The following is a 6,468-nucleotide window of genomic DNA, read 5'->3' on the forward strand; positions in this document are numbered from 1 at the left end:
CCTTGTTGGCTGTGATTACGTCCTGTCTTTTGTTGCCGCTACTCATATTTAGCTCTTAAAAACCCTCCTCAGATCTATCCATCTGGCTGGGTTCTTCTCTGAACTCCACCCTGCATTTCATCAGTATCCCTCTGGCACCACAGAGCCCCCAGGCACACACAACGGTGTGTTATCTGACAGCAATTTCCGCTTGCTTTGAACCTCCTCGCTGGTGGATCTCTGGCCCCAGCACAGCCGGTTCTCACCAGTGCCAATGAATCCACCCTCCCAATTTCCCCGGGAGGTTGTGGGTCGTTATCAACCAAAGCATGGACAGGTGAAGTGACTTGCCCCAGGTCACATAGGTGAAATGTGGTGGCTTATGCGACACAGGGTGTCAGGCTACTGATCTAATGGTCCCGTCTGGCCTTAAACGCTCTAAAGCAGAGGCAGACCATGGGTGAGCCATGGACCAAAGCTCAGTCTAGTTCTAATCTAGCCACAAGACGACCCCCTTCATGCACCCCCTCCCCACTTCCATGCCTGCTCAGATAACGGACCCCGGGTCGCTGGAAGTCCCTCAGGGAGTTCATTAGGTCAGCGTCCCTACGGATGGCTCCCAGAAGGATGCCATCTGAATCGTTCTCGCCATCCGCCGTGCATGACCAGTTCAGTTTCCGTGGCTGTCCATCACCCAGCTGCTGCGTGCAGGGGGAGTTCATTCTGGGGCCCTGCTGAACACGCTCTGTGTCTGCAAAGCATTAAAGGCAACAAGCAAGTGACACTAATTGAGGCTAGGAGGGCTGCCCTGCCGTTCGCGCCACGCCACATTTAAAGGCACAGGGTCCCAACTGGAAAAGCCAGGCTGGCATCCAGCGGGTTTGAAAGATGGGCACTGATATTCTTTGAATGCCTCAGTTAGCTTCTCCCTCCCTCTTTTTGCCTAAACTGCAAACACTAATCGTTCAATTGCTTAATGGTAACCCAGAGCCTTGCAATTCAACAAGCAAAGGAGCAGCTCCGGGTTCCACTGAGGGACCCCAGCGCAGCCCAGCAGAAAGGCTCTGGGTTCACACCTGCGCAACAGATCAGAGCTGTGATGCTTTTCAGGGATCCCCAAGGTGCTTGGGATGAATTGCTATCACCTGCACACTGCATGACAAAGCCAGGTCTGTGCCTGCCGGAGGATTGTGTCCAGTTCTGGGCACCACATCTCAGGAAAGATGTGGACAAATTGGAAAAAGTCCAGAAAAGAGCAACAAAAATGATTAAAGGTCTAGAAAATAGGATCTATGAGGGAAGATTGAAAAAACTGGGTTTGTTTAGTCTGCAGAAGACTGAGAGGGGACATGATAACAGTTTTCAAGTACATAAAAGGTTGTTACAAGGAGGAGGGAAAAGTTATTCTCCTTAACTTCTGAGGATAAGACAAAAAGCAACAGGTTTAAATTGCAGCAAGGGAGGTTTAGGTTGGACATTAGGAAAAACTTCCTGTCAGGGTGGTTAAGCTCTGGAATAAATTACCCAGGGAGGCTGTGGAATCTCCATCACTGGAGAATGTTTAAGAGCTGGTTGGACAAACATCTGTCAGGGATGGTCTAGATAATACTTAGTCCTGCCCTGAATGCAGGGGACTGGACTAAGTGACCTCTCGAGGTTCCTTCCAGTCTTACGATTCTATGAGATCCTCTGGATGCATCTTCCCCAGACTGCAATACAACGCTAGGCTGGATTGAGGGATGCCGAATGTTCTCCACATTGACTGAGTCAGCTCTAAGACCCACCTCACCTCAGGTGACAAGTTCCATCTCCACCCATTTTGGAAACCAATATTCTACATGTTACATAATTCTCCAGAGGTTTCCCATACGAATATCGCGCAATCAACAGGACAACCAGCGAGCACTTCGCTTTTGGGAGAGCCCACACCCGGCCTCCTGGGGGGAAATATTGAGACGATAATTGATTGCAAATGTAATAGACTTGCCAGGGCTCATCTGTGTCACAAGAGCCACAAAGCGAAAAGTGTGTTTGCACTGGGCAGGAGTTATTTAGGTTAAGGGCCAATGTGGGCATAAGAACCAATGGCTATAAACTGGCCCTCAACAAGTTTGGGCTTGAAATTAGACGAAGGTTTCTAACCATCAGAGGAGTGATGTTCGGAAACAGTCTCCCAAGGGGAGCAGTACAGACAAAAAACCTAACTGGCTTCAAGACTGAGCTTGCTGAGGGGATGGTCTGAGAAGACCAACTACATGGGCATGTAGCCGATCTGCGACTGCTAGTAGCAAATATCCCCCAGGGCCGGTGATGGGACACTGGATGGGCAGGGCTCTGAGTTACTACAGAGGATTCTTTCCCAAGGGTCTGGCTGGTGGGTCTTTGCCCAGGGGACTGACTGCTCACTGTATTTGGAGTTGGGAAGGAATTTCCCCCTGAGTCAGATTGACCTAGACTTTGGGGGTGGGGGGTTTCATCTTCCTCTGCAGCCTGGGGCACGGGTCACTTGCAGGTTTAAACTAGCGTGAATGGTGGATTCTCTGTAACTTGAAGTCTTTAAACCATGACCTGAGGACTTCAGTCACTCAGCCAGAGCTCAGGGATCTGTTATAGGAGTGGGTGGTGCGGTTCTGTGGCCTGTGATGTGCAGGAGGTCAGACCAGATGATCAAGATGGTCCCTTCTGGTCTTGAAGTCTGAGTCACCCCAGATGGTTGGGATGGGACTTCAGTGAACAAGCCTGAACTTTGGAGGTTTCTCATTCCATCAGCCTTATCCATGGTCCCATCACATCCCTGCAGCTAACAGGGTGGATTCTGCCCTTTTGGGCAACAATACCAAATGTTACACTGATTTCAGTGGGCTGCCTTGCAGATTATGGGACGACTCCAAGTGCGTAAGGGGAGAAAGATACCTTGGAGGATCTGGGCCTTAGTTTCTTAGTCGACCTTAGAGCTGGTCAGGAAATGTTTATTTCCAGCTACATTCCAGGAAAACAAAACACTTTTCATTCTTGGTGAAAATGTTCTTCAACGTTTTCATTGAAAAAGCACAAACGGGATTTCGTTTTTACCATTTTCAGCCCATTTTCTGCTGTTGAGAACACCAAGTTTATTTTATTTTCAATGCAAACTAGAAAAATGGCACCCCAAACAGGCATTTCCTGCAGCAGCCCCCAGTTGGGCCAAAAAAGCCATCTTACAAAAAAGTTTTGAAGGCCAAAGCTCTAATGAAACTCTGCTGTTTTACCAGCAGGAGGAGGATGAGAGCACCCAGACTAAGGTGATGTCTACACTTCGGGCCGCATACAGAACACGTTCACTGCGTGCCCCCTTTGCAAGGGTATAAATAGCAATATCAGTGGACCTCACCAAACTGGGGTTTGTGAACTCCTGGGGATTTGCAATATGTTACAGGGGGTTCTCGGGGAAAAATCCCCTAATGACAGACAGAACTGTCCCTAGGGACCCCAGGCAGTGCCGGGCCGGCATCCCGGAGCATCGGGGATTTCCAAGAGCTAAGCAGATCAAAGCCAGCATCTCTATCACACTGGGGAAATTTAAACTTCAAGACTCCTTATAAGAAATATAAAGGGAGGTGGATTTTTTTTAGCTGTTTTTAAAATGAAATAGGCAGCTTGTGGTGTTGTTAAAAGTATTATGAAGAACAAGTTTAAGCTTTGTTGTAAGGTGCGTTATTTGTGTGGACTGCTCAAGACCTGAATGCTTGTGTAGGAGGAACTCTGAGTTGGCTTCTTAAATCCCTTCATGCTGTTTCACATCTGATACTCCCTGATGACACCTAGGAGCCTTGTCTTCTAACAGGCTTATTCAAAGTGATAAGAGCTACGAAGTGAGATCTTAGAAGTGTTGCCGTTTTCAAAATGTAATAAAAATACTGGAATGATAAATAATAAATAACAGAGTTTAATAAGCATGTCATAAAAACAAATTTTATATTTCCAAGATTGCTGCTTTTATAATTTATACTCAGGTAAAGGAGAAAATCCCTGGGAATATTCATTTTTAGGAGACATTTTAGTGAAAGGGGTTTGCAGGTTGGTAAAGTTTGAGACCCACTGGCTTAGACCAGTAAAGACATGCCAAGTATGCATTAGCAGGTATGTCTATACGGTGCTGTACACGCCCAGCAGTGCCTTCCGTGTCTCCGCTGCTATTTTTATGGGTAGAGTTCCCTGCTGCCGGAGCCTTTCACTACCGCCTGTAGCTACACATACCTCACATGCTGCCACCAGGGTAGACAAGGCCCAGGAGAAGCTGTCCCACAAACTTTGTGGGGCAAACAGGACTCTCTTTAAATTCATGGCTGCAAACTGTCGATTTGCATGTGGCTAGAGAGAAATCCTGACCACATACCATCCCAGGCAAAAAATCAACTTGCCCTTTCCCACGATTTAATGAGCAACGATCTTTTTTTTTTTTTAAGGGAGATTTTATTCACCCATCAAACCATGTTTCTCCCCCGGAGTTTGGCCAAGCTGAGCTAGACAGCTCTGTGGTTGTAGCTACAGCTGTGGACACCGGCAATCCAACTCCAAACAGTGTGTATAGCTCACACCCGCCTCTGATCGCTACCTGCGGGGCCTGTCTCCTCTTTACTTTGGCACCACTTGCCTACCTAGTCGTGCGACACACGTCTCCCTAGACTGAACTGAACGGAGCTGTAACCCAGCTCAACGGGGCATCGTCAGTTTCCAGTTCTGCCCCTTTCATGAGCATCACAATGATTAATAATTGCCAAGCGGGGTTTTGTATCTGCATTTTCCACTTCTCGGACATGGGGGCTGAGGAACGGGGAAGTTTTGGGTCCAGGCTGCGAGGCCAGAAGGTCAGGCTGCCAGGGCAAGTGGCAGATAAATGCCCAGGGCTTATTTAACTGGAAAGGTAAAGAAACCAGATGGAGAGGGGTGGAGAGATGCACTGCACACCTGAGGAATGTGCTGAGTCAAAGCAGCATGAGGCTGATGGGGGGGTGGTTCCCTCTGGCTGGCAGGAGGAACTGGGAGATGCCCCACAAGCTGATGGGGCAAAGGGAAACTGGTTTCTCCCTCACATGCCCTATAGTTTCTGGGTGAATCTGATTCTGGTGATGGGTGCAAAGTTGTCAGCCTGTTTAAACCCACAGGAGCCTGCTCCACCACTGATCTATGGGCTCCATTCCCCAGTCAAACCTTGGCCTCCATGCCAAGACTGTTAAGAAGGGGCAGCAGCCCACTAATGAAATGCAGTTACCACTAGGGTGGAACCCGGCAGCTCACAGCAACGCTACACAACATATTGGTAGCAGGGTGCGAAGAAGAATTCAGGTCCAGAGGGATATTGGCCAGAAACCCAGGATTCACACTGCTGTTGTATACAATTCAGGGAGGATCTTGGTTTTACGCCTGATGAAGCAAGCAGCCCTCCTCGTCTGCGATAGGCACGTGGGATGGCTTTCTAGGCAGCTGAGGTCCAAGGGCCCTGTTTCCATCCCCACTCCTTTGGGCTGCAATCAGGCATTTTCTAAATGCCTTCTGCTGCTAAAGCACGCCACCGTGCCGCTGCTGGGTTTGTTTAACGAGGTGACACTGGATGCTGTTCTGCGCACACAGCATCACCTGCCTGCGGAGGAATGCCTGGCTCAGGACCTGGACATGGACCACCAGCCTCACAGGAAGTCGAGGGTGGATTGGGCCCCTCGGGGCAGCATAACACCTTCCCCACTAGGTCCCTCCTCACCCAGGCCCCGTGCTGCTCATCTGGGGCTCCTGGCTGGTCTGGTCTATGAAGCCTGGAGCCTTTGGTAACAGCCCCTCTGCCACCCTGGGTTGGGTAATGCCACCAGCGCCTGTCCAGACACCCAGAGCGAGCGGCCCTGAGTCGGACTCCCAGTCCCTCCCCAGCTCTGCCGCCGGGGCTCTGCCTGCGCTGGGGAGAGCCCTGCATGCAGGAGGCCAGAGAGGCCCCTGCTGAAGTTGCCCACATGCTGGCTGGGAGACCATGAGATCAGATGGGCACAGCAGGGGCTTGGATCCTCCAGAAGCAGCTGTCCTACCACCTGCACTGCGGTGACCCGGAGGGACAGAGGGGCCTTTATCCTCCCAGAGCAGAGACAAACCCCCCTCCCCAACGCACACATTATAATAAACCCACTTCAACCATCCCCCCCTCAACGGCCAGTCTGCTTCCCTGGGACTTGGAGGGGGGCAGGCGGCAGGGGGATCCACCCGATTCACTGTCCCTTGCTCCCCCACCCAAGCACTCTCCAGCCACATTTGACAGGGGCACAGGACCTGAACTCTCTGCTCCCATCTCAAGATGGCTTTGGGTGGGGAGCAGAGGCACTGGAGAGTGGCAGAGAGATGAGAGGGGAGAGAGGCTGGGACAGAGAGAGGGAAGGAAGCAGAAAAGGCCAGATCAGAGAAGAAAGAAAGAAAGAAAGAAAGAAAGAAAGAAAGAAAGAAAGAAAGAAAGAAAGAAAGAAAGAAAGA

This window comes from Gopherus evgoodei, chromosome 5, assembly GCF_007399415.2.
Source record: "Gopherus evgoodei ecotype Sinaloan lineage chromosome 5, rGopEvg1_v1.p, whole genome shotgun sequence".
Taxonomy (NCBI): Eukaryota; Metazoa; Chordata; order Testudines; family Testudinidae; genus Gopherus; species Gopherus evgoodei.